This window comes from Taudactylus pleione, unplaced genomic scaffold (assembly GCF_031769625.1).
Source record: "Taudactylus pleione unplaced genomic scaffold, aTauple2 ptg000015l, whole genome shotgun sequence".
Lineage (NCBI taxonomy): Eukaryota > Metazoa > Chordata > Amphibia > Anura > Myobatrachidae > Taudactylus > Taudactylus pleione.
Window position 1 is genome coordinate 36045042 of NW_028284417.1, and position 25794 is coordinate 36070835.

Below are 25794 nucleotides of genomic sequence, written 5' to 3' on the forward strand. Positions count from 1 at the left end.
GTGAATTCTCCATAGACTAATAAACAGGGAAAAGTTTTCACCATCTCAGAGCAGGTGAAAAGTTGTGCAAAGCAAAACCCCTGGTTTGGACTAAAAATGTGGGGACTTGGGGCCTGATTCAGACCCGTTCGCTATATGCCTGCTCTTGAAAGTGGCCTGATGTTCTGCGTACGCGCACACTTCGTTCTGCGCGTACGCGAACTACTCACTGCGATCGCATTCCGCTCGCTCGCCCTGCAAAGACAGCCCAGTGTAATGAGTGACAGGAGAGGCCGTTTGTGGGTGGTAACAGGGGCAGGACACTAATACCGGGGGTTTTTAGATGCGAACGCAGGCGTGCCAGAGTGTTTAGAGGTATGCATAATTAACAGGTAGCATCATACTACACATCACTTGCCTTTTTTTACACTGATTTCCTCGCAATGCTTGCAGTAGGGTAAAGCTACCACAAGCACTGCATTCACATCCGATGGTGCTCGATGTACCAATGTTTTAATACACTTCCTGGAGATGACGTGGTGCTGGTGGGCAGCTCTGCCTGTGCAATTGGGCGTACGCATACACAAAGTGGCCGCTCGCTAAGACATGGTGGGCGTGCTTATGGCTTGGCGAGCGATAGCTTCCTGTGGCATCACTTTGAAAATTTTGCATATGCATCCAGCGAGCGTACGCAGATAGAGAACGGGTCTGGATCAGGCCCTTGGTTCGGAATCTTTTGGAGACCCCCCTAATGACAAATTAGGCAAAAATATTTATTTGAATTAGCTTAATTTGGCCAATAATCACATGTCATTTCTGGGGTGAAAAATGTAAAAGTGTTGGGAAATGAGTTTAAAGTAGTGGGTCTGGTATTTTGGGGGTCTGTGAATGGGACATGTGTTTTAAACATTGCAGGTTGTGTGGTACCCCCAAGTTTGTTCCCAAATAGGGGTCCCCCAATTTTTTCTTGTTTATTAAATAGATAGGACTGTCCCCACAGCTTAGGGACACTATGTCATATGCAGCCCCATTCCTTATAATAGGCAGGTATAATGAACTTTGTGTGACCCTGCCTCTGGTAGTCCCTTCTGGGCATGTGCAGCCTAAGGGAAGAAATTGTCCTCTGTCCAGTAACCCCTTTTGTGCGGGAAAAATGCCCCCCATTGATTGGTCCCCCAGGTTGTAGGGCAGAGGGACCTGTGGGTCGGCTGCCACTGGGTCCCCTGGGCCAATGATTCATGCCGGACCGACAGGGAGGAGAAAGGGAGAGTTTATAAAATAGCAATCCCCAGGAGGGGAGAGGAGGATGTCCTGATGGGAAGTAGCTGGGCAGTAGGAGCTGCCATGTAGCCTGTAATAAATAAATGGACCCGCAGAAGGGTGCGGCTAGGGGCACAGGGAGCTGGCCCAGTGTAGTGTACCCGGCTGCATAAAGCAGGCGCAAGTAGCCCTGCTAGTGCCTGACCCACCTGCTGCTGCTGGGCCCCTTGAGAGTGCTGCTGGTGTTGGCTGGATCCCTGGAGCTGTGGAACTGCCCTGTCAGTGCCCGCTGCCGGCCATGGAGGGTCGTCCCCACTGATTACCTCACCGCCGGAGGGAAGACCCTGGCCAGTGGAGGCTGCCGGCTGTGTTGCCTGCAGGGACAGATGTCTGCCAGACCTGGATGGGGCAATGTGCAGGAGGGGCCAGAGGTCCGCGGCTGTGGCACAGTGAGGAACTGCCGCAGTGTATTGAATCCCAGCTGTTGTGGCTGGGGCGAGGACTCCGGCTCAAGATGCCCGCTGGGAGGAACAGGACCCCTCTGAGAGGACCCCAGAGACTGCCTCCTGACTTGCCGGGCTGTACTGGAGAAACCCCTTGTCTGCCTGTAAAGGAGCTACGCCTGTCGCCTGTGAAGAGGACTTGCCGCTGAGACCCCGCTGGCGAGGATGTCGCTCCAGTGCCCGGATGGGGCCAGTTGAGAGGATGTCAGGATCGCAGGGGGCAGCCCGGACTGTGAGGACCCCACTGAGGAACCAGCTGACAGGACGCCATTAGGGGGAGGCCCGTCTGACCTTGTTTCATGACCGCAGCCATGCCAAACACCCCGCAGAGGATACTCACCGGAGGAAGGACCCGCACAGTGGACCGGAGGGACATCGTGGAGGTCACCAGCTAAAGAGGGGACAGCCCCTGAAGAAAGCTCCGCAAGCCCCCGGGAGGATGGAGGAGCACCGCACCTGTTGGACATGGAGTCTGAAGAGGGGGACTGCTATCCCCGACCACTGCAAGAGTACCCCGGCACAGAGGAAATGGGAAGGACCTTGGAAAAGATGCTGGTGGGAGTCTGAAGCTAGAGCGCAGCCTGGTGCGGTGCTTTGCATCCCGGGCTGTGCTGGAGATCGGAGGAGGCAAAAGCGCCACTGCTAGGGGTGAGAACCTATGGGGTTAGGTAGTTAGGCCCCTTTGCTAGGTCCCACTCTTTTACCCCCTTCATAGGTAGTTTGGGGAGGGGTAGTGAAAGTTCCCCCTGGGGCCAGTGGTGCACTTAGTTAGTAAAAACATGCTCTTAGGGGTAAGGTTTAATTTGTATTGCCCCACTGTAGCTCTAGTCATTTTATCAAGGGTTTTGTACATTAAATAAGTGGGTAAAGGACGGATGTCCAGAGATTCCCCTTACTATCTGTAGTTAAACTTGCTAGGGGTTACCCTTTGAATCTCTACAACTTGATGCCAGTGCTATGCTTGGTTTAGATTTATATGCAATTGTTTTCTTTAGACATTCATAAATGCAGTTCAGGCCCAACTCTTAGCAATGTTGTTCTTGTGTGGACTTCCTGCCTGCTAGTTTAACTTAATGTGATAGAAATGTGTGCTATGTTAAATGTTGATGTCTTGCAATACTATCTGTTCACATACTTAGCTGATGTATGGTTTTGTGTTCTGCTGATCACTTACTGTTCACATTATCGATAACGCATTGAAATGGTAGTTTGCAGCCCGCCGTGGCATACACTGTGTTCCCTTGACCTTAGGCAAAAACAATTAGATATTTGCAAACTAGTTTATTTCTTGTATGTTGTATGAAGACATATAGGCCCTCATTCAGAGCCGCTCGTTAACAGCAGTACGCTCGTTGCGTTCCGATGTTTGGAAACCGCGCATGCGTCGGTGTAACACTGCGCATGTGCGTACGGCAGATTGCGAGCTTTTTTTGTCTCGTTCGTCAAATTGCGAACAGGAAGTGACATGTCAAATGTGATTGACAGAACAGGGCGTTTTTGGGCGTTGACGGGGTGGAGATGGAAAAACGCAGGCGTGGCGAGGCGTTTTTGGGGCGTACATACATTATCTGATGCGAACGTCAAATGCGTTCGTACCAAGTCATACGTCACTGGATGATCCTCTTTCCGTTCAAACTGCTCGCACAGCTTGGGGTCTGGATTACTCGACCACATTGGCGATGGCCTTCTCCTCCGTCCCGGGCCTCCACGATGTTTCATCGATTAATCACGGGTTGTCAGAAAAACAATCAATTTTGAATTGAAAACCAGCTTGTAATGTGTTTTGAGAAGAGTTTTTTTGGTTAGCACAAAACCGTACGCAGGTGGAAATCATAGCTGCTAATTTCAGGATTACACAATCAATTAGCGTACATTTGTAGGTATGTTTTTTTTGGATGGTATTTTGTATTTGTGCTATTGTAACAATAATGTCATCATGTTTGTGTGTATTTTACCATTTTGCTTTGGTCTGGAGAATTTGCATCCTTATGTAATTTTTAAAGTGTTCCTTAAAGAGCCCTTTATTTTACAATTTTTTTTTTGTTTTTTGGGAGGTCGTTTTTGCCTTGTGGGCCAGGATTAACTGTAAACCATTTATAAAATAATGTCAGAATACAATGTCGAACATTTTTTCAAAATTTATTAGAAAATAAAAACATTTTCTGGCCCATTTTTGGCCCAAACTTTTTTTGACAGTGTTATTCCAATAAAATTTATAATTTGGCCAAACATAAAAGGTATGGAAACAAAACAAAAATTTAAAAACAATTCACAAGAAAGGAGAGGGAAGTTTTGGCCAGAAAGGAATATGGGGCAAGCACAGAAGGAGTGTGGGAAAAGTAGCCAGTGCTGTCAACGTTTTTTCCCCCGTTTGGCTGGGGGAGGGTGAGCGCCAGACCGGGTCCGGGATGTCATTGGGCTGGCCTGTCCAGAGGCAGATGTTGTGGCCTCTGGACTAGGCACAGGGCTAGGTACATTTGGAGGATTGGCTGATGTTGTGCCAGAGGTGGAGGATCCTGATGTTCCGGCAGGAAGGGAGGTCGGCTCCACCATGTGCTGGCGAACGAGCTGCTCCAGGCCATTGGCGATGCGGATGTTGGCCCTGGTATTTTCCACCAGGGCCTGACCAATGGTCACGTTGGCCGCAGCATTTTGCTCCAGGGCCACAGCCACCCGTAGCAGACTGGCGTCCATCCTCTGCAGAATCTCCGTATGGAAATCCGATTTAAAATTGAGTTCTGTGAGGAGTGCCACTGCCTGCGAGGGGGATTGCCCTGGACTGGCTTCTGCAGGGTCCTCAGCCGGATGTACTGGTTCCTCCCCTGCAGAGCCAGCAGAAATTCTGCGGCCAAGGCTCCCCTCTGGAGCAGACTCATCCGCCTGTGTCTCTGTGTGAAAAATGAGAAAAGAGTCACATTAGAATCTACATATTGGCACAATAACATTTCAGAGTTGGTTACATCACAATATTTACCTGGGACAACATGAGGAGCCGCAAAGTCTGGCATGTCCGTATCCATGTTCGACACGCCAAACACCTCCACAGCCTGCACGCACCCCCGTACCAGCTCTTCCAAATCATTCAACTCCAATGACACATGGGTGGTTCCCCCACCTGTCCCCCTTGCATGCCTAGCCCTGTCCGCCATTTTTTGTTTCAGGCGATATTTGAAGTCTTGCCATCTGTGGGTGAAAAAGTAACCATTATTCCTGTTGTTTTTTTTTTTTTTTTGGTTTTAGGGGGGGTCAAGTTTTTACTTACCGCCGTTTGACATCCCGGGCTAGACGGACATAATCACCCACCCTATTGACAGCACTGGCTATCTCCTCCCACATTCTCCACTTCTGGCTTGCACCCATATTCCTGTCTGCCTGTTGCAGGATGTCCACACACTTCTGAACCAAAACCTCCATCTCCTTTCTTGTGAATTGTGGCTGCCTTTTCTTTTTCCCTGCTTTGCCCGGAATACTGGGCCCAGCAGCCTCTTCCATGTCATCCTCCTCACCTATTTGTTTAAACGTTGAGAAATTTAAGCTTGCAAACTTTCACTATATTATGTTTCAAAATAATCCTTGTTTGGAAATGCCTGAAAAACTTACCGGCAGACTCTTGGCCATTGTTTCCCTGGTCTGTAGCCATTTCTTACCTCCAAACAAGAAATACACCAGAACGTTTTTTTTTGGTCGTGACGTATTTATACATGCATCCTTATTTTTCGTCCGCATCATTGATTGTGCGTTCCTATGATCCCTCCTTAATTTGTGCGGGAAAATAAACACTATTTATGGCTTGGGGCGTCTCGAGTCGAGGTGGCGGGTGTTGGTTGTTGGAGGTTACGTTGGTCGGAATGGATTGTTGGCGGGATTTGTATTTGGCGTTGTTTGGAGTTTTTTTCGGTGTGTCTTTTTGGAGTTTTTCTTTCCGTTCGCTTTTTTTGGTGTGGTTGTTTTATTTGTCGTGTCATTTTTTTGTAAGTTTTTGGCCGTCTTCCTTTTGTTCACTTTGTGTATCCTTCTTTTTGTTAAATTTGGGGCGGTAATTTTTTACAAATTCTCCTTTGGTAGGTTTCTTTTGGCTCTGCCCCAACAACCTTTTTAACCGGTGACTTATATATCCTCTATTGGTAAGTTTGTTTTTTCACTTGTTTATTAAATGTTCATGTTTTGTTTAACGCAACTTTGTTTGACCTTACACTTTTAACCTTTGGTTTTGTGATTGCTAATGTATGAACTAATTAGCGTATTTTTATCTGGTTATTTTCTGTCTTGTAATTGCGAACTAATTAATGCATTTTTATCTGGTTATATTCTGTCTTGTAATTGCGAACTAATTAGCACATTTTTATCTGGTTATTTTCTGTATTGTATTTGCGAACTAATTAGCGCATTTTTATCTGGTTATTTTCTGTATTGAAATTGGTTGTGATTTCCCGTTAGAAATTTTTTAAGAATTTGGGGCCCAAATTGTGGTAGTCTGCGCACTGTCATTTTGCTCTTTGCCGAAATGTGTGTTTATCCCCTTTTATGTTTTGTATTGCACCCAATTTAGATTCCTAAATGGCCACCCTAAATTTTTGCATTGTTTGTTTGTTTTTATTTTTAGGTTTTGAAAATCATGACAATACCCCGGCATGTAAGCATCATTGGATTGTATCGTAAAGATAAGTAATTTTTTAATTTTTGGGGGGCAAAAAAACCTTACATTCAATTCTTGCCATTTCAGGTTGATCTTGGTCGGATTGTTCTGGCCATGCTCCCGGAAGCCGACCAACCTCAATCTGGTCCCAGGCATAGGCATCATAGGCGTGCAAGGCCCCAGATATATATCAAACACGTGTCACACTTTTTGGAATGCCCGATGATGAGGTGTTAAGACGCTACCGTCTTCCGCCCCAAATCATCATAGACACTCTCTCATTAATAGAGAGTGATCTTGAGTGGCAAATTGACAGTCCTACAGCAATACCACCACTTACGCAATTTATGGCGGTGTTACATTTCTGTGCCTCAGGATCGTTTCAAACAACGGTGGGAATAGTTGCGGGAATCTCCCAATCCTCCTTTTCCAGGATCCTGAGGGCAGTGATGGAGGCCCTTTTCAAGCACCTCCATAATTTTATTCAAATGCCTTTGGATATGGGTGCCCTTAGTGTGGCCAAGGCCAATTTTTACCAAATAGCTGGCTTCCCACACATCATAGGGGTTGTGGATGGTACTCACATACCACTTCAGCCTCCAGCACGGCTGGAGGCCATATTTCGCAACCGCAAACACTATCACTCCCTGAATGTAATGGTGGTATGTGATGCCTCCCTCCAGATCCTGTCCCTGAATGCAAAATTACCCGGAAGTGCACATGACTCATTCGTCATCCGGCAATCAGGGATATGGCATAAATTAAACAACCTACAAGCTGGTGATGCGTGGCTTCTGGGTAAGTGGAGACCTTTAGTACATAACAATGTTAAGCTTGATACACAGTGATCCTGATGTTGTCACTTCTTTTTCACAGGAGACAGTGGCTACCCTTGCACGCCCCGGCTGCTCACTGCTCACTCCTTATTTGGCTCCCACACCAGGGCCACAAAGTAATTTTAATTCTGCACTTACAGCCACCAGGCAAGTGGTGGAAAGCTGTATCGGCCTTTTAAAAGGCTGATTCAGATGCCTCCACTGCTCTGGTGGCGAGCTCATGTATTTGCCGGATATGGTTTAGAAAATTGTGGTCCTGTGTGGGATATTTCACAACATCGCCATAAGGAGTGGTGTCCCAATGCAGCCAGAGGATGCCTTGCCTGAGGATGGCCCCCCGAGGTTGGTCGGAGGTCAGTATGTGGGGGGGCCATACGCGATGATGTGGTGGCCAGATATTTTAGGTAATTATTGGCACAAAAGAAGTTCTTTGACACAATGTGTTAAGGATTTTGGGAGACCATCTAATTAATTTGTTTATTTTTTCCCATCTTCTGTTTGATTTCATAATCTTTGGGACTGAAACGATGACTACTTCCTGCTACCCAAAACAAACCTTCATGGGGACACATTGGATATATATTCTGGACCCAATATTGCAACGCAACATTTGTGGAATCATGTTGGCATGCTCATTCGTCAGCCAGTTCTTGATTTTTCTTTACTTTTTTCATATGGTGTTTGATGGGTTGTACTTTTTGTTATCACTGTGTGTATTGTTTGTGAGCCAACACTTTAGTTTTTTAGTTCTGTGTTGAATAAATTTTTAGAGAGTGTAATTTTGCAAATTTTCTTGAACATTGCAAGCAAGTGTAACCAGGTTCACCCACGTTAAAATTGCTTACGGGTTAATCCTGTAATGTCGCAATTTGATCAAAATTTAAATATGCTTTCTGGGTCAAAACCAACACCAAAAGGTATTATGTACAATCAGTATGCTTTGGAATCTCGGGCTAAGCAGGTTGCCCCCCAAATTGGAACATGTAAAATGTACTAATATAAAAATTGTAACACAAAAAAAAACCTCAAGCAGATTGTTACTGTTAGCTGTTTCATGTGCCTGTTTTCTAAAAATCTACAACACACAATCTTAGTGACATTAATTGCAAATACTTGCTGCAAGAGTCTACTTATGTCAGTGTAAACAATCTAAGATTTGGAGACAAGGAATGAGACTGAACTCTAACTTTAAAACTTATAGTAGGAAAAATAATTTTGTTTGAAAATAAAAAATTATGGACGCAGGATCCCAGCCATACGGTCAAGGACCACCAGCAGGCCGATCACGTGGCCCCGCATCACTTGGACGCACCCGGCTAGGTCCGCCAAACGCCTCTGGTCCTCTGTGGGTTAGAAAAGTGTGGGGCTTAATACATAATTAATGAAACACCCAGAAAAAACAAGCAAAACAAAGCTATCCAAAAATGACAATATTGTGACCAAAAGCACATTTAACCCAAAAAACCAAAGGACACAAAAATGGACACCCAAAAATTTAAAAAATAAAAAAAACAGTTTTGCCATGTGGGATATGTGTATGGGGAAATCAGCAGTAAAAGGTAAAGACAAACAGAGATATACCCAAACTTGTGACAAACCAAAAAAAAGGAAAAGGCACAGACACAGGATTAGATCCAAACATTTTAAAACACAAAAAAGGTTAAAAGGGAAACATACCGTTCAAAATGACGGCTGGCCCAGAACCAACTCCCTCGTCCTTCTCGGAGGTGGCCACATTCCCCAACGAGGTGGGAGGGGTGATTACGGATTCAGGGGAGGGGGTAGTCACGAGAGGGGTGGTTGGAGGGGAGGGGGAATTGGGATGGAGGGGAAGTAGCACAGACGGATGTGCGACGGTCTGTGCAGGCTGGGGAGGAGGGGGAATTTAGGGTATTTTGGGGTGAGGATGTTTGGCTGGGGGTTGGGGAGAGGGGCCGAGAGCGCCGTCTTTGACGGCGATGACGCCGTAGTCTTCGCTCTGCCCCTAAATGATGGAAAATAAATTGAGGTTAGTTTAGAACATCACCCTGTTAAACGCTAATTGTTAAACCCCAAAAAATGTAAACATGCACATGCAGATATGAGTACAAATAATAAATAGGCCATACATGAAAACATGCACATGCAGATATGAGTAAAAATAATAAATAGGCCATACATGAAAACATGCACATGCAGATATGAGTACAAATAATAAATAGGCCATACATGAAAACATGCACATGCAGATATGAGTACAAATAATAAATAGGCCATACATGAAAACATGCACATGCAGATATGAGTACAAATAATAAATAGGCCATACATGAAAACATGCACATGCAGTTAGGGCCACAAAGATAAACATGAAAACCACAGTCAAAAAAACTTACTTTCCGCTATCTGCATGCGAAAGCATGCCAGCAAGCGGGGCGTCCGCCGTTGCAGGACGGACCACCTACGCTCCAGCTGGCCGATCTGGCGGCGTGAGCCGAAGGAACGCAGGCGGCCATGTACCTACGCATATGCGGAACGCTTTTCCCGATTGGTGATGGGGGGAGGCTGCCTGGTGATCCGCCTGTCCATCACCTCGGTTAAGACCATGAGCTCGTGCCTGGTGAATGCCGAGGCTCTCATGATGGCAATGGTGTATTTTTAATAAAACAATTTTAATAAAGACCTGAAAAAAAATTTGATTGGCTAATGTATTTGGGTAATTAACAGGACCAATTCTATTGGTTAGTGTATGAGTCATGTGTTCGACAGGGCCACAAATCTATTGAGAGTTATGATAGGCTTGATGCAGTGACATGCGTAAGCTAATTTAAATAAAGAAATGAACCCAGTAAAATATGCGTGGGTAAAATCAAAGAAAACAAATGGATAATTGCCTCAAACATGTATTTTGACAAATAAAAGCGAATGTTTAAGCCGTACGTATTCTGCGGGTAAACACAAACACGGACAAGAGTAAAGTTTATTGCATGTGAAAAAAAAATAAAAAATGACGAGCAATTAAGCTAATTGATATATTGATTGGCATGATACGATTGAGGGAGGTGGGCAGAATAAACGAGCAGGTAATCGGAATCTGACAGGCCCACTTCCGGTTTGTACTTGTGCGTGCGTTCCCTGCAAGCCACATTGGGGATGTACGCTCGCTATTTGGCACGCTCGTTAGTTAGAGGAGGGGTCGGTAGACTTTGGGGAGGAAGTTTAGCTGCGTTCGAAATTACGAGCGAGCGCTTAAATTAACATTATGACAAGAAAGTTATTGTGTTGCCGGGTGGCGCTGGATATACAAAAAAGATATAGAGCAAGGTGAAAACATATTCAAATAAATGGAGAGGAGATACTCAATCTGTTTCAAGAGATGAAAAAGAGTCCTTGTGTAGATCACTTTCTGTGGAAAATCCAGAGAGTCTCCGGGAATTAGTCCGATTGGCACATAAAAAAGGAAAAAATACAAAAACAAAGAAGGCCGTTTTAGTGGTCTAATATTGTATACCAAGTAATATTAGTACACCAAGTATAGGGGCAGAGTGATAAACGCTCCGTCAATTAGTTGGATCAGTGCGTACCCCAACTCACATCAAGACATGTAGTGGGACTCCCCAAAAGGTTTCTTTATATTGCCCACCCGCTCAATGGTTCCAAACAATCCTCCTATAGTCACATATCATAAATGAAGGCGGTAGAATGATGCATACCCTACTTACGTGTTACAGACATAATGTTCTGCACATAGAGGTTTCTTTCAATGATTCTCCGAGGGATAATTGAGATTTAATCCCTCTATAATATATCCTCATACAAAAGAGAGATAGATGATGTAGCTAAAAATTTCTTTTAATCCAGAATGAACATACAAGGCAAAAAAAAGGCACACATCAATACAATAAAAATAGAAAATAAAATAAAAAGAAAAAAAAAGAAAAACTTAATGGTGAGAGGTGATATGAAAACCTCCACCTTATCAAGGAGCAAGTAATATAGTCCTGATTTTCAAGATTCCTGTTAACCAACGTGTTTCGACCTGTCAACTGCAGGTCTTTTTCAAGGTATAAGGAATCTGACCCACACTGGGGCTTTATATACCCTCTGTCTTTAATTGATCCACTAATTATCCCAATTAATGTATTGATCATACATAAATATAAACGTCCCAGTTGCTAAAGATAAGTAACACATGTTCCCTGGTGGAGATCAATCAGGTTTAGTTAATTGTCCAGAATTACCCAGCCGGATATCCCCCGGAAATAACACGTCATGTGTGCTGTTTAAACGGGACCCCTAAGTCTCTGCTCACTGCCTGCGCGCCATCAACTTCCTCCCATAAGCCACGAGGCATACACCCGCGGCATCCGGCGGATGCTGTACATGTCTCCCATTATAAACGACGCGGGGCCGGAAGTCGCCTCACCGGCGTCCAGCATCCGCGACGTAAACACGTGGTATCTGGCGCCTACAATACGTGGCTCCTGCTATGACTGCCGCGAACCCGGAAGTCAGTTTACAGACATCCAATGCACTTCCGCTCCCTGGCAGAACATGGTATATCAAAGGGTGTCTCCGTTGACTGGGCATCCATGTTGTAGCCCAAATATTACCAATATAGAATAACAATTCAAAAACATCAATACATGACTAAGACAACAATATAAAATCCCTAAAGTACATAAAACAGAAATGGGATTATTAAAAATGGAATAAAAGAGCTTATATACAGCCAAGGTATTTAGAGTAATGTAAAATCATAAGGAATGATGTCTTAAAAGGCCATACCGTAAAATCAACATATAAAAATAAAACATAAAATCTAATCTAAAATAATCTCAATTGTAAAAAACCACAATCATAAAAACCACTTGAGTTCAAAGTCTTGATTCAGACCGCCAGGGATCAACGTTTTATATTGATAGATCATCTTCATTTCCTCCCTAGCAATATATCCTACACTATCATTGGAACGTACCGATCTTTTAACTATTTTAAGTCCCAATAAGTTTTTAATCCCTTCGGTAGAACAATCATGTTTATTCTTAAAATGGGCTGATAATGCATGTGATTCTAAGCTTAAATTAACATATTTCAGTACGTACGCAGAACGTTCGAACGGCCACTTGCGTCCGGGTCTGAATGAGGGCCATAGTTTGTTACGGGGTAATTCCTGTGACAACCTCAGCTGGCGGAAAGCTATTTAGGGCACTGTAAGTAGGTTTACAAAGAGACTGCTGCATGATTTTTTTCTGTGTTGTGCTTTACTACGCTATTTGCTACAGAGACTCTAAACCGCTTTATTACCCCTGTACGTACTGCACTGTGCCAACGTAAAGAGACTGCTGAATGATATTTCTGTGTTGGGCTTCACTACGCTATTTGCTACAAAGACTCTAAGCCACTTTATTATTGCAACTGCCATATATTTTTCAGAACTGTTTCTACACAGAGACTGCAATATTATTCCACGTCACTATGTTGTGCCTCTCTCAGCTTGTCGCACCAGGCTGTAAATAGCTTTAGATTGCAGTAGCATCAGGTACGATTGGTTTGTTTGTTTCTTGCCAGCTGGGGTTGCACACGTTTGCTTGAAGGGGGCTTAGCCTGTTTATGATTTATTGACAGCTATTGTAACTAATTGGTATTGTTTGAAAGTTCTGTTGCGAATCCCTGATATGGTTGAAATAGTGATATCTGAATTTATATTCTAAATGTGTGTAATTTAACTTGGTTACAATAAAATTGAGTTGTACCCTCTGCACTGTATCTTCATCATTGTGTCTGTTTAAAAAAGGGAAACACATTGCTTGCCCCTCTGATCAAATCCGAACCTGGTCCCTTGTCTAACAACCGGGACATTACATAAAAGTGGCATCACCAACAGGATCAGAGACTTCAGGCAAGCATGTTTCCCCCAGACACAATGACCAGCCCTTCAACAGAAGTGTACCCAGTTTAGGGCCTAATTAGGGATTTTGTACTTAGGAAATTGAAGTTACAATGTATATGTTTCAATATTATTTGCTACAATGTGTTGTTACTATAGATACAATGTTGCTAATATTTAGGAAAGGCTGTCAGGCCTTACTAATTCAGCATATGTGAGGACACGTATAATTTTAGGGGGGAAGTATGTGGCACCCCCAAGTTTGTTCCCAAATAGGGGGTCACCCAATTTTTTCTTTTTTATTAAATAGATAGGACTGTCCCCACAGCTTAGGGACACTATGTCATATGCAGCCCCATTCCTTATAATAGGCAGGTATAATGAACTTTGTGTGACCCTGCCTCTGGTAGTCCCTTCTGGGCATGTGCAGCCTAAGGGAAGAAATTGTCCTCTGTCCAGTAACCCCTTTTGTGCGGGAAAAATGCCCCCCATTGATTGGTCCCCCAGGTTGTAGGGCAGAGGGACCTGTGGGTCGGCTGCCACTGGGTCCCCTGGGCCAATGATTCATGCCGGACCGACAGGGAGGAGAAAGGGAGAGTTTATAAAATAGCAATCCCCAGGAGGGGAGAGGAGGATGTCCTGATGGGAAGTAGCTGGGCAGTAGGAGCTGCCATGTAGCCTGTAATAAATAAATGGACCCGCAGAAGGGTGCGGCTAGGGGCACAGGGAGCTGGCCCAGTGTAGTGTACCCGGCTGCATAAAGCCGGCGCAAGTAGCCCTGCTAGTGCCTGACCCACCTGTTGCTGCTGGGCCCCTTGAGAGTGCTGCTGGTGTTGGCTGGATCCCTGGAGCTGTGGAGCTGCCCCGTCAGTGCCCGCTGCCGGCCATGGAGGGTCGTCCCCACTGATTACCTCACCGCCGGAGGGAAGACCCTGGCCAGTGGAGGCTGCCGGCTGTGTTGCCTGCAGGGACAGATGTCTGCCAGACCTGGATGGGGCAATGTGCAGGAGGGGCCAGAGGTCCGTGGCTGTGGCACAGTGAGGAACTGCCGCAGTGTATTGAATCCCGGCTGTTGTGGCTGGGGCGAGGACTCCGGCTCAAGATGCCCGCTGGGAGGAACAGGACCCCTCTGAGAGGACCCCAGAGACTGCCTCCTGACTTGCCGGGCTGTACTGGAGAAACCCCTTGTCTGCCTGTAAAGGAGCTACGCCTGTCGCCTGTGAAGAGGACTTGCCGCTGAGACCCCGCTGGCGAGGATGTCGCTCCAGTGCCCGGATGCCACTGGGGCCAGTTGAGAGGATGTCAGGATCGCAGGGGGCAGCCTGGACTGTGAGGACCCCACTGAGGAACCAGCTGACTGGACGCCATTAGGGGGAGGCCCGTCTGACCCTGTTTCAGGACCGCAGCCATGCCAAACACCCCGCAGAGGATACTCACCGGAGGAAGGACCCGCACAGTGGACTGGAGGGACATCGTGGAGGTCACCAGCTAAAGAGGGGACAGCCCCTGAAGAAAGCTCCACAAGCCCCCGGGAGGATGGAGGAGCACCGCACCTGTTGGACATGGAGTCTGAAGAGGGGGACTGCTATCCCCGACCACTGCAAGAGTACCCCGGCACAGAGGAAATGGGAAGGACCTTGGAAAAGATGCTGGTGGGAGTCTGAAGCTAGAGCGCAGCCTGGTGCGGTGCTTTGCATCCCGGGCTGTGCTGGAGATCGGAGGAGGCACAAGCGCCACTGCTAGGGGTGAGAACCTATGGGGTTAGGTAGTTAGGCCCCTTTGCTAGGTCCCACTCTTTTACCCCCTTCATAGGTAGTTTGGGGAGGGGTAGTAAAAGTTCCCCCTGGGGCCAGTGGTGCACTTAGTTAGTAAAAACATGCTCTTAGGGGTAAGGTTTAATTTGTATTGCCCCACTGTAGCTCTAGTCATTTTATCTAGGGTTTTGTACATTAAATAAGTGGGTAAAGGACGGATGTCCAGAGAGTCCCCTTACTATCTGTAGTTAAACTTGCTAGGGGTTACCCTTTGAATCTCTACAACTTGATGCCAGTGCTATGCTTGGTTTAGATTTATATGCAATTGTTTTCTTTAGACATTCATAAATGCAGTTCAGGCCCAACTCTTAGCAATGTTGTTCTTGTGTGGACTTCCTTCCTGCTAGTTTAACTTAATGTGATAGAAATGTGTGCTATGTTAAATGTTGATGTCTTGCAAATGTACTATCTGTTCACATACTTAGCTGATGTATGGTTTTGTGTTATGCTGATCACTTACTGTTCACATTATCGATAACGCATTGAAATGGTAGTTTGCAGCCCGCCGTGGCATACACTGTGTTCCCTTGACCTTAGGCAAAAACAATTAGATATTTGCAAACTAGTTTATTTCTTGTATGTTGTATGAAGACATATAGTTTGTTACGGGGTAATTCCTGTGACAACCTCAGCTGGCGGAAAGCTATTTAGGGCACTGTTAGTAGGTTTACAAAGATACTGCTGCATGATTTTTTCTGTGTTGTGCTTTACTACGCTATTTGCTACAGAGACTCTAAACCGCTTTATTACCCCTGTACGTACTTACCTGCACTGTGCCAACGTAAAGAGACTGCTGAATGATATTTCTGTGTTGGGCTTCACTACACTATTTGCTACAAAGACTCTAAGCCGCTTTATTATTGCAACTGCCATATATTTTTCAGAACTGTTTCTACACAGAGACTGCAATATTATTCCACGTCACTATGTTGTGCCTCTCTCAGCTTGTCGCACCAGGCTGTAAATAGCTTTAGATTGCAGTAGCATCAGGTACGATTGGTTTGTTTGTTTCTTGCCAGCTGGGGTTTCACACGTTTGCTTGAAGGGGGCTTAACCTGTTTATGATTTATTGACAGCTATTGTAACTAATTGGTATTGTTTGAAAGTTCTGTTGCGAATCCCTGATATGATTGAATAAGTGATATCTGAATTTATATTCTAAATGTGTGTAATTTAACTTGGTTACAATAAAATTGAGTTGTACCCTCTGCACTGTATCTTCATCATTGTGTCTGTTTAAAAAAGGGAAACACATTGCTTGCCCCTCTGATCAAATCCGAACCTGGTCCCTTGTCTTACAACCGGGACATTACACTTGCTGCAGCAGGTGAATAATTCATATTTTTTTAAAGTGCACTCTTATGACACAAAAATACACTTGGACCCAAAGTATTGTACCCCTAATTTAACTGCAGCATTTATTTTGCAAGAAAAAAAATTAGATTTCTATCAGTTTTCCACTATTACACAAAATACATATAACAGCCAATTGATACAATTTAAGAACCCAAAATAATTTTATTAGGTCTAATACATTTCTAAAGTGATTTACCTATGTTAGTTATGCTTTTTATGGGGTACAGACAGATTTCCCCAAAATCTGCTGTACTTTTCGCAAGTTACACCACAGACTGTTCTCAGAGTAATACCACATCGCAGCTTTTGTAATAGGATAGTGTGAGAAACTTTAGCGTGCATAGACAAAAGACGTTACATTAATTTTGCGCCAAAAGCCCCAAAGTTAACTTTTCGCTTTATCGCATTGAATTGGATACAGCCCTTAATGTTCATACAGAATAATTATCATGAATTGATAAATTCTATAAGGACAAGTGGAGCGCTTAATGACAGTTATGTTGCTGAAAGGTAAAAGTATAGCTGGATTTATTGATCTACCTTTTGAAGTTCAATATTTCTCACACAGTAAACAGCACCATTTTTCGAAGCAACTGAAAAGTCTTTAGTTTATGGCTGATAGTTAATAAAGTAAACAGGTGAAAACTTTGCAATAAGTCTTTTATTGGGCTTATAGCGGAGTGGTGCCATAAGCTTTTAAAATGTCCATTTATGATGCTTTTAACTAAAACTGATTACTGCTCTGTTTATAGGTGAAATTATTCAAAGACCTGATAATAGTCTGATATGAGCGAATATATACAATGTGAAAACGGAGGGATGTTACAATGCAATGGACTATAAGGCAATAGAGATAGTTAATAACTACCCCTGCCATATAAGCCATACAAGGCTGGCAAATGGGGGGGGGGGAGGGTTAGGTTTAGGGCTCCCAGGGGGGACTTAGGGACACCCCCCCGGGAGGTTAGGGTTAGGCTAGGGGAAGGGAGGGTTAGGGTTAGGCACCCCTGGGGGGAGGTTAGGGTTAGGCGGCGGGGAAGGGGGGTTAGGTTTAGGCACTTAGAGGGGGCATTAGGGTTACGCGGTGGGGAAAGGGGGGTTAGGTTTAGGCACTTAGAGGGGGATTAGGGTTACGCGGCGGGGAAGGGGGGGTTAGGTTTATGCACTTAAAGGGGGGATTAGGGTTAGCCACTGGGGGGGAAGGTTAGGGTTAGGCACCCCTAAGGAGGGTTAGGGGGGGAGGTTAGGTTAGTAAATACTTACCTGGGGACGATCTGGATTTTCACCGGTTCTCCTATCTATCTATCTATCTATCTATCTATCTATCTATCTATCTTAGTAACTTATATTTCAGAGGCACAAAATATGGTAAACCCACATTATAAATTATAAAGTTTTAGCTTAGGTTCCCATTGCTGTTGTAGATTAGCATCCAGACTTTTATCAAAATGTGCACTAAGACCCTCATAATAATTGAAAAAGTCAGTTTATAAATTCTAAATTTTGCAGAGTTCAACAACTATTTTATTTTGGTGTTAGGGCCTTATTCAGCATTTCCCAAAGTTTGGGAATCTATGAGTGAGGCGGACCCATACTGCACATGTGCAGTATGGGTCTGCGATCACGCACGCAGTCCGGCAGCAGACTGTCAGTGATTGACAGTCTGCTGCCATTTCTGAGTGGGGAGGGGGTGGCGATGGCCTCCATTTTCCAAAATGGAGGCGTGTCACAGCCGTTGAGGAGCAGTGCTGAGGCCATGATCTCCATCAGCTAACTGAGATTTCCTGGACTCTTTTGGACATCTACGATGGCCGGCTTGCAGGACCCATGGGTCATTTAGCCAGCCTATGGTATCGCAGATGATCCAATGGTGCATCCTAGGACACAGCTCGGATCAGTAATGCATGCAGGAGGCGTGATGCCTTCTGCTGCATTACCATATTACAGCTATCACAGTTGCTTACATGTTAGCTGTAATAGCTAATGCATCCTCTGCTCAATCAGGCCCTTAGTGCCCAATATATAACAATCTACATTATTATTTTTTTCACCTGAATTCGCCAATGTAAAAATTTTATTTTTCATGGGAATTTAGCATTGCGCTGTTGCCGGGACAGAGTGTGTCCCGGCAAAGAGCTGAAAGCAGAGTGACAGTTTCCTGGTCGAGGTCCTCCATAGAGAGTGACCTCCGCAGAGGCCGACAGAGAGATGGTCTGGCACCCAATAGTAGTATCACCAATGAACTACACCATGTCATCATCCATGTCTACCTCTACAAACTTATGAGCTAAGCACCCATGTATTTGAGGTCCTCTGATCAGGATTAATCCACTGATGACCTAGCTACTGTAAGGCTTAAAAGAAAGTGTTTGTCATAAGACCCTGTTTTCATATAATATCACTGCAATTCACAGTGATACTTGTCAGAAGGGGAGCTCTCCATACTGTCTCCCTTCATTACATGGTGGGCTCTGCAGGAGTCCCATCACTGCCAAAGTTTCTGACCTGGATCCCAAGTGAACGTCTTTTCTATCTGTCCTCCACTAGAAGAGGACGTGCCTCTGAATGTGTTTCTACACTGGAGACTGTGCTACATACATTGGAGACTGTGCTACACAGTGGCGGCACTACAAACCCCACTGTGTCACCAATGATTACTGTTAGAGGGCCAGTGCCACCATACACAGATGTATGGTACTCCATCTACACACACTACCTGCATTAATCCTGAAACTCCTGTCTCTTACTACCATATGGGCATACTTGCATCGACCCTGTTTTACTCTGCATCCTGTTATCTGCTGGTTAATAAACCAACAAGCATGGTGAAGTTATCTGCCATGTGGACCAGTGGCGTCACAAGGGGGGTGCGGGCCACACCTGGGTGTCACCCTCCGAGGGGTGACACCAAGGTGCAGATTCCCCCTCAGTGACAGGAGACGGGTGCTGCACTATATAATAATAAGTGCAGCACTCTGCTCCTGACAACTGTGAGGGAGCCGGCCGACACTGCACACAGGGCAGTCCGCAACTCCAGCACGCCCCTGCCGCCTAGTAATAACGGGACCACGGGGTTTGGTCACAAGGCCACGCCCCTTCCCACATGGCCATGCCCTGTCCATGAGGTCACGTTCCTTTTCGGCAACATCCCTCCCTGCACCTCCACAGCACATGCTGACATTTATCAACACCATAATTTCTGGCAATAATCCTTACTCAAAGGCCGACAGGCTGAAACGCATTGTACTTGCCACGTGAACCATACAGCCACTCAGCACACTAGCAAGCACCCAGGCAGCAGCAGCAGACTGCCGACGCACATCCATATTGTGAACTTTTGCATCCTTCCCGACAGACAGGCACTCCTGAGGAAGTGTGGTGACTGGGAGCAGCCTGTGGAGGCAGAAGTGATTGAGGATGCTGCACGAACGGGACATCTACTCTGCCCATGGTAAGGACAGGAGTGCGGGATGCCGCCACTGTCTCACACCATACCAGCTTGCACATCACCCTGCATTACCACCATTGGTTAGGGAGGGAACGTATGTTACTCTTATAGGTAGGTAGCCCCAATTGAGGGTATACCCACACCCCACAGCATCCTGCGGGGACGGACTCCCCAGTGAGAGACACATACTGCAACACCATTACCATCATGGCATAAGGGTTGTCACAATGGTGATAATAGGGAGACATAGGCACACAGTGCTATACGGAAAGGGACCCCGGCAGGGGTCTCCTGACGTTACCTGCAACCCATACCTAAGGTGTAACAACACACCTATGCTCAGAGACATTCCCTGTTTCATAGGGATACTACCCAATATTGGCTTTTAGGGACACGTAGACACCCATTGGTGATCTATGGAAAGAGGCACCCTAAAGGAGCTCTCTTATACACCCTTAAGAGCCTGAGTATATCACGTACAGTTCATCAGACTTTATTTGGACATTTATTGTTATTCCAATACTCGCTTTTTATTTCCACAGGAGTGTTGTGACTCTTTCAACAAACACTACCCCCCTTTTTAAACTAATAAACACCTATTGTTTTAACACAAATTTGTTTGCCGCACCTGAGCAGTACATCATTATATATTCTTCCTACACCTATAGAGACAGACAAGGTTAATGCTGGACACAACAATCTTATCAATAATCCTTACTAAAATCCTGCCAGTATTTTACATGAGTTACCTGTCCAGTGAGATCCAGTTGTGTCTCCCTCCTCTGGGGTATCCACTTCTGTGGTGCCAGCAGGCTAATGCTGATGGTGACAGGATACTGACAGATACGCATGTACGATGATTGTTTGGTCATAATTTTTTCCATGTATGTAAAGAGGAAACATATGTGTGCCTATAATCAACAGATGCCTGTAAAACTGCGCCACACTTCCTGCCAATTGTGGGAGTCCAGATTTGTTGTAAAGAAGACAATGTTTGTGAGTGAGGTTGAGATGATTTTCTCTGAAAGACTGCCCCACATTCAAGAGTGGTGCAGGAGGGTCAAATACAGCAAAATCAAGGCCTGTGTAGGCCCAGCACTTGGTGTTTCAGATCTCATGTGGCCCTGAACTCCCTCTCAGATCAGGAGGTAGTGTAAATGTTTTATTTGCATTGTACAAGATTTTAAACCTATGGCATTGAGCAATTATGCGGTGACTGGGCTGCATAAATGATTGTGTGTACCTCACTTTATGACTACAGATTTATTTCAGTCTGTGAGCTCAGAACTGTGGAAGATTGTACAAGCAACATACTCTAGAGTTTTCAGCCAAGTGTTAAATACCCTCTCAAAATGATTGCATACACATAACTCCTTCCCCAGTCAGGAATCAGAGTAGCAGGAATTAAAAGTACCCTTCTATAGGACCTCTGGAATGCCAAAGGTCTTGGATGCCATAGACTGCAGTCATGTTATACTGAGAGCACCATACTTAGGGCCAGATGTATATGGGAACCATCACCATTACTTCTCTCTTAAAGTGCAGGTAGTCAGTAATGCAACCTCAAAATAATGAGAGTGGTCACAGGTTATTCTGGGTCATTCCATGTTTCCTATACACTGTGTTAGTCATTCTTGTGAGAAATTTGAGGATGGAGACATGCTAGAAGGCTGGCAGCTAAGTATGTGGAAAACACTTTGCTTTTAGCATGTATTGTGTGGTGTCTGTTTTAGAATGTAACAAATGTACTAATATTAGGGCCGGACTGGGACTAAAAATAGGCCCTGGCATTTTAAAGCACACAGGCCCACCTCGCGTCAGCACCTGGCTCCTGGCATAGACTCCTCCCCTTACTAATCCTGACTCCTCCCACATCTTAGTCTATGCGCTTACACATAAAATTAATATTAGAACATAAAAGAGTACATCATTCTCTGTATTAAAATACACACAAAAGAGCACATCCTGCAGGGGATTTAAACATGTGCCATATTTAAACATTTGGTATTTGGTTAGTTCTGTTAGGTAAAGCTGGCGCTACATTGGTATATGTCACGCACAAAGTAAAGGAAAGGTATTTTCAAAATTGACCAAGGCCTAGCCTAGCAGTGGTAGAGGATTAGACACTGTAGGAATTTTTTAGGGCAGGGGTGCTGAGCAGAGGAGGACACATCTGTGCCACCAAAGCAGAGCTGTTACTACACATTTTGATGCCCTGTAGACAAAAAGAGCTTTGGTTTCCCCCGACGATAGAATATGGTAGTATGCGCACCATAGGTGCGCGTCGAAAAAAATAGTTGTGTGTTCGCTGAGAAGTGGCGTGAGCACACAATAGTACCCCCAATTCAAATTATTCCATACCATAGTGCCCCTTTCTCACATTACACTGCAGAGTAGTGCCCCTCATTCAAGTTTCACACAGTAATGCCCCTTACATCCAGTGATCGCGCTAAATGAAAAAAAGTGTGGGTCCCAGGGACCCCTCACTTAAAAAAAATGGGGTCCTACTCCATAGTGTCTGGGTCCTATGACAATTTATGCCTCACTGCGTGTAGAGCATAAAAAAGCACAGAACAGCAGAAGGGGTACAGACATGAGGAGAATAGCGGGCACTTAGTACACAGAAGAGCAGAAGGGGTACAGACATGGGGAGAGGGGAACAGGGGTCACAGAGGTGGGAGGGCAGAATACACGGGACAGCAGAAGGGCTACAGACATGGGGAGAGGGGAACAGGGGTCACAGAGGTGCGAGGGCAGAGTACACGGGAGAGCAGAAGGGGTACAGACATGGGGAGAAGGGAACAGGGGTCACAGAGGTGGGAGGGCAGAGTACACGGGAGAGCAGAAGGGGTACAGACATGGGGAGAAGGTAACAGGGGTCACAGAGGTGGGAGGGCAGAATACACGGGAGAGCAGAAGGGGTACAGACATGGGGAAAGGGGAACAGGGGTCACAGAGGTGGGAGGGTAGAGTACATGGGAGAGCAGAAGTGGTACAGACACGGGGAGAGGGGAACAGGGGTCACAGAGGTGGAAGGGCAGAGTATACGGTGAGCAGAAGGGGTACAGACATGGGGAGAGGGGATCTGGGGGCATAATGGAGCTGGAGAGAAGAATGAGTACAGAAATAGGGGGAGGGTTAGGGCTAGGCATGAAGGGGGGGAGGGTTAGGTTTAGGCACTAATAGGGAGGGTTAGGGGGAGAAGGGGGGAGGGTAAGTATGAAAAGCTCAGTTTTTAACAAACAAAAAAATGTGGTGAAAAGTGAGAAAAATATGGGAAACAATATGTGTATATATAGTTCACACTAGCTGTAATGTGTCCAAGGCACACAGTAAACAACACTCAGAGAGGGCTGTTGCAGCAATCCAATAGAACATGTTGTGGATATATAAATAAACATATGGTACAGACCACAAGCCTCCTCCTCTATCCTGCCCAGTCACCAGCAACTTGTAGAATCCCAGCCATATAGACAGGGGTGGCCCTAGCCCAAATGTTTTGGTAAGCAGATATATTTTTTGTGCCCCCAGGCATATTATTGACCATGCCCAAACAAATTAAGGGGCCGTGGTCTCATGGAAAAAGCCATAATCATTACACATTACACATACAGCTTTCTCATCACTCTGGGAACAGTCCTTTCCATATGTACATTAATGCAGTCCCCCCAGTAGTTCCTGTTATACAGTACTCCCAGTATGCAATGCCCCCAGTAGTGGTCACCCTTATGCAGGCCCCCAGTAGTGATCCCTCTTATACTGTGCCCCCAGTAGTTGTCCCCCCCAGTGCAATGCAGTGCCCCAGGAGTGGTCCCCCTTATGCAGTCTCCCAGTAGTGCCCCTTATATAGTGCCCCCAGTAGTAGTCCCTCCCTATGCAGTGCCCCCAGTAGTGGTCCCCCCTATGCAGTGCCCCTTGTGCCCCAGGAGATGTTCCCCTTATGCAGGCCTCCAGTAGTGCCCCCAGTAGTGATCCCCCTATGCAGTGCCCCTTATACAGTGCCCCAGTAGTGGTACACCCTATGCAGTGCCCCGAGTGGTAGTCCCCCCCCATGCAGTGCCCCCAATAGTGGTACCCCTTATGCAGTGCCATTTAAATAGTGGCCCTGGTTGTAGTCCCCCCTATGCAGTATCCCCAGTATTGCCCTTTATATAGAGCCCCCAGTAGTGGTCCCTCGATGCAGTCCCCCCAGTGGTAGTCCCCCCCTATGCAGTACCCCCAGTATTGCCTTTTATATAGAGCCCCCAGTGTTGATCCCCCGATGTAGTGCCCCCAGTATTGCCCTTTATATAGAGCTCCCAGTAGTGGTGCAGTGATCCCAGTGGTAGTCTCCCCCCTATGCAGTGCCCCTAGTAGTAGTCCCCTCCCCTTGTAGTAGTCCCCTCACCTTGTAGTGCCCCTAGTAGTAGTCCCCCCTTGTAGCCCTTGTGGTGCCCCTAGAAGTAGTCCCCCCTTGTAGTGCCCCTATTAGTAGTCCCCCCATATGCAATACCCCCAGTAGTGGTCCCCTGATAAAGTGCCCCTACTAGTAGCCTCCCCCCTTGTAGTAGTAGTCCTCCTAGTAGTAATCCCCCCACAGTAGTGCCCCTAGTAGTTGTCCCCTCCCTTGTAATAGTAGTCCCCCTAGTAGTAATCCCCCCCACAGTAGTACCACCCCCGATGCAGCGTCCCTAGTAGTTGTCCCCCCCTTGTAGTAGTAGTCCCCCTAGTAGTATTCCTCCCACAGTAGTGCCACCCCCCAGTAGACACACACATAATGACAAAAAACAAAAAAAACACTTACCTGAAAGGCAGAACAGGCAGCATGCAGGTCTTGCCCGGGATTTTACCGAACTAGCTGCTCCCTGTTACTATAGGTACAGCTGGTCCTCTAGCGTCTGGCAGCAGAACATGGCAAATGAAGACCTCTCAAATGTCAATGTGCTACGATGTCTCCTGTGAGGCGGCGGCCATTTTGGGAGAGACAATTTCAATAGTACTGTATCCATGTAGACGGACAGACCGGCCCACGCAGCCATCGGCCCTTCTGGCATTGGTCAGTCCGGCCCTGACTAATATACATATTCTAATGTAAATGTGTTTGCTGTCTTTTATTTCAGACTATTCGGGATATGGGTGTCACTCTTGCTCTATTAGATCCACAGACAAAGGCACCCTGCAATTTTAACAAGGTGCACATATCCACTTGGAGTGTGATAGAATGTACATTTGGACTACAGAAGAGCAGATTCAGGTGTCTACACAAATCCAGTGGGGTGCACCTCTATTCACCTGAAAAGCATTCCTGCCGACAAACTGGCTGCCTCTTCCGGGAGGAGGCAGCCAGCTCGGCACTGCAGTGGGGAGGAAAGGGGGTGTGACCCGTTTTGGGGGCAGAACAGGGGGCATGGCCACGTCATTGTGGCTCCGCCCCCGCTTCACAACGCATATACTATCAGCGTTGTGTAGCCGGGGGTGGGGCCACGAGACGCCATTCTGTCTGCTGCATAACATAACCCTAATGCAAGATAGGAGTGACCAAGGGGCAGCATACAGTGAGGAGTCTGGGGTAACTATTCCATCATCTCATTTTGTGGATACAGGGGGGAGAAGGCAAGTCAGACAAACATTAATTCCAAGATTCTTTACTTGTAAGTGTTTTTTTTATAAAACATATATTGTAATGTAATACCAAAACCATAATATTTATCTTTTTGGTCATTCATTTTTAGAAACTACAGGTCATATTGATCCTTTGTGGGGTGTGTGGACAAAGGGTCTGATTCAGAGCCACTCGCTACATGTGATTGTTCGCACAATGTGTATGCAAATTGCGTTGGCAGTACTACCACACTGCAATGCATTAGCACGCCCAGTATTCTTAGAGACCGATCTCATAGTGTATGCAGACACCCACCAGCCTGTTTTAAGATGCCCACTTGTGCACGTCATGTCCAGGAAGTGTATGCAACTATCGGGTAACATCGGATGTGATCGCAGCGCTTGAGGTTGACCATACCCTGCCGCAAGCACTGCGAGCACTTCAGTGTAAAAACAAGCCAGGTGACGTGTACTATGATGCTGTCTTTTAATTCTGCACACCTCTAAAACGCC

At 45.9% G+C, this 25794-nt stretch overlaps 1 long non-coding RNA gene across 1 annotated transcript in view; it reads right to left on the reverse strand.

The window, feature by feature from the left end:
* The window catches only part of LOC148542230 (uncharacterized), a 35016-nt gene extending 33251 nt beyond the window's left edge, over positions 1-1765 (reverse strand). Inside the window, exon 1 of the long non-coding RNA XR_015878277.1 lies at positions 1449-1765. This is a non-coding gene — a long non-coding RNA (uncharacterized LOC148542230). The remainder of the gene's footprint in view (positions 1-1448) is intronic.
* Positions 1766-25794: the final 24029 nt, after the last annotated feature.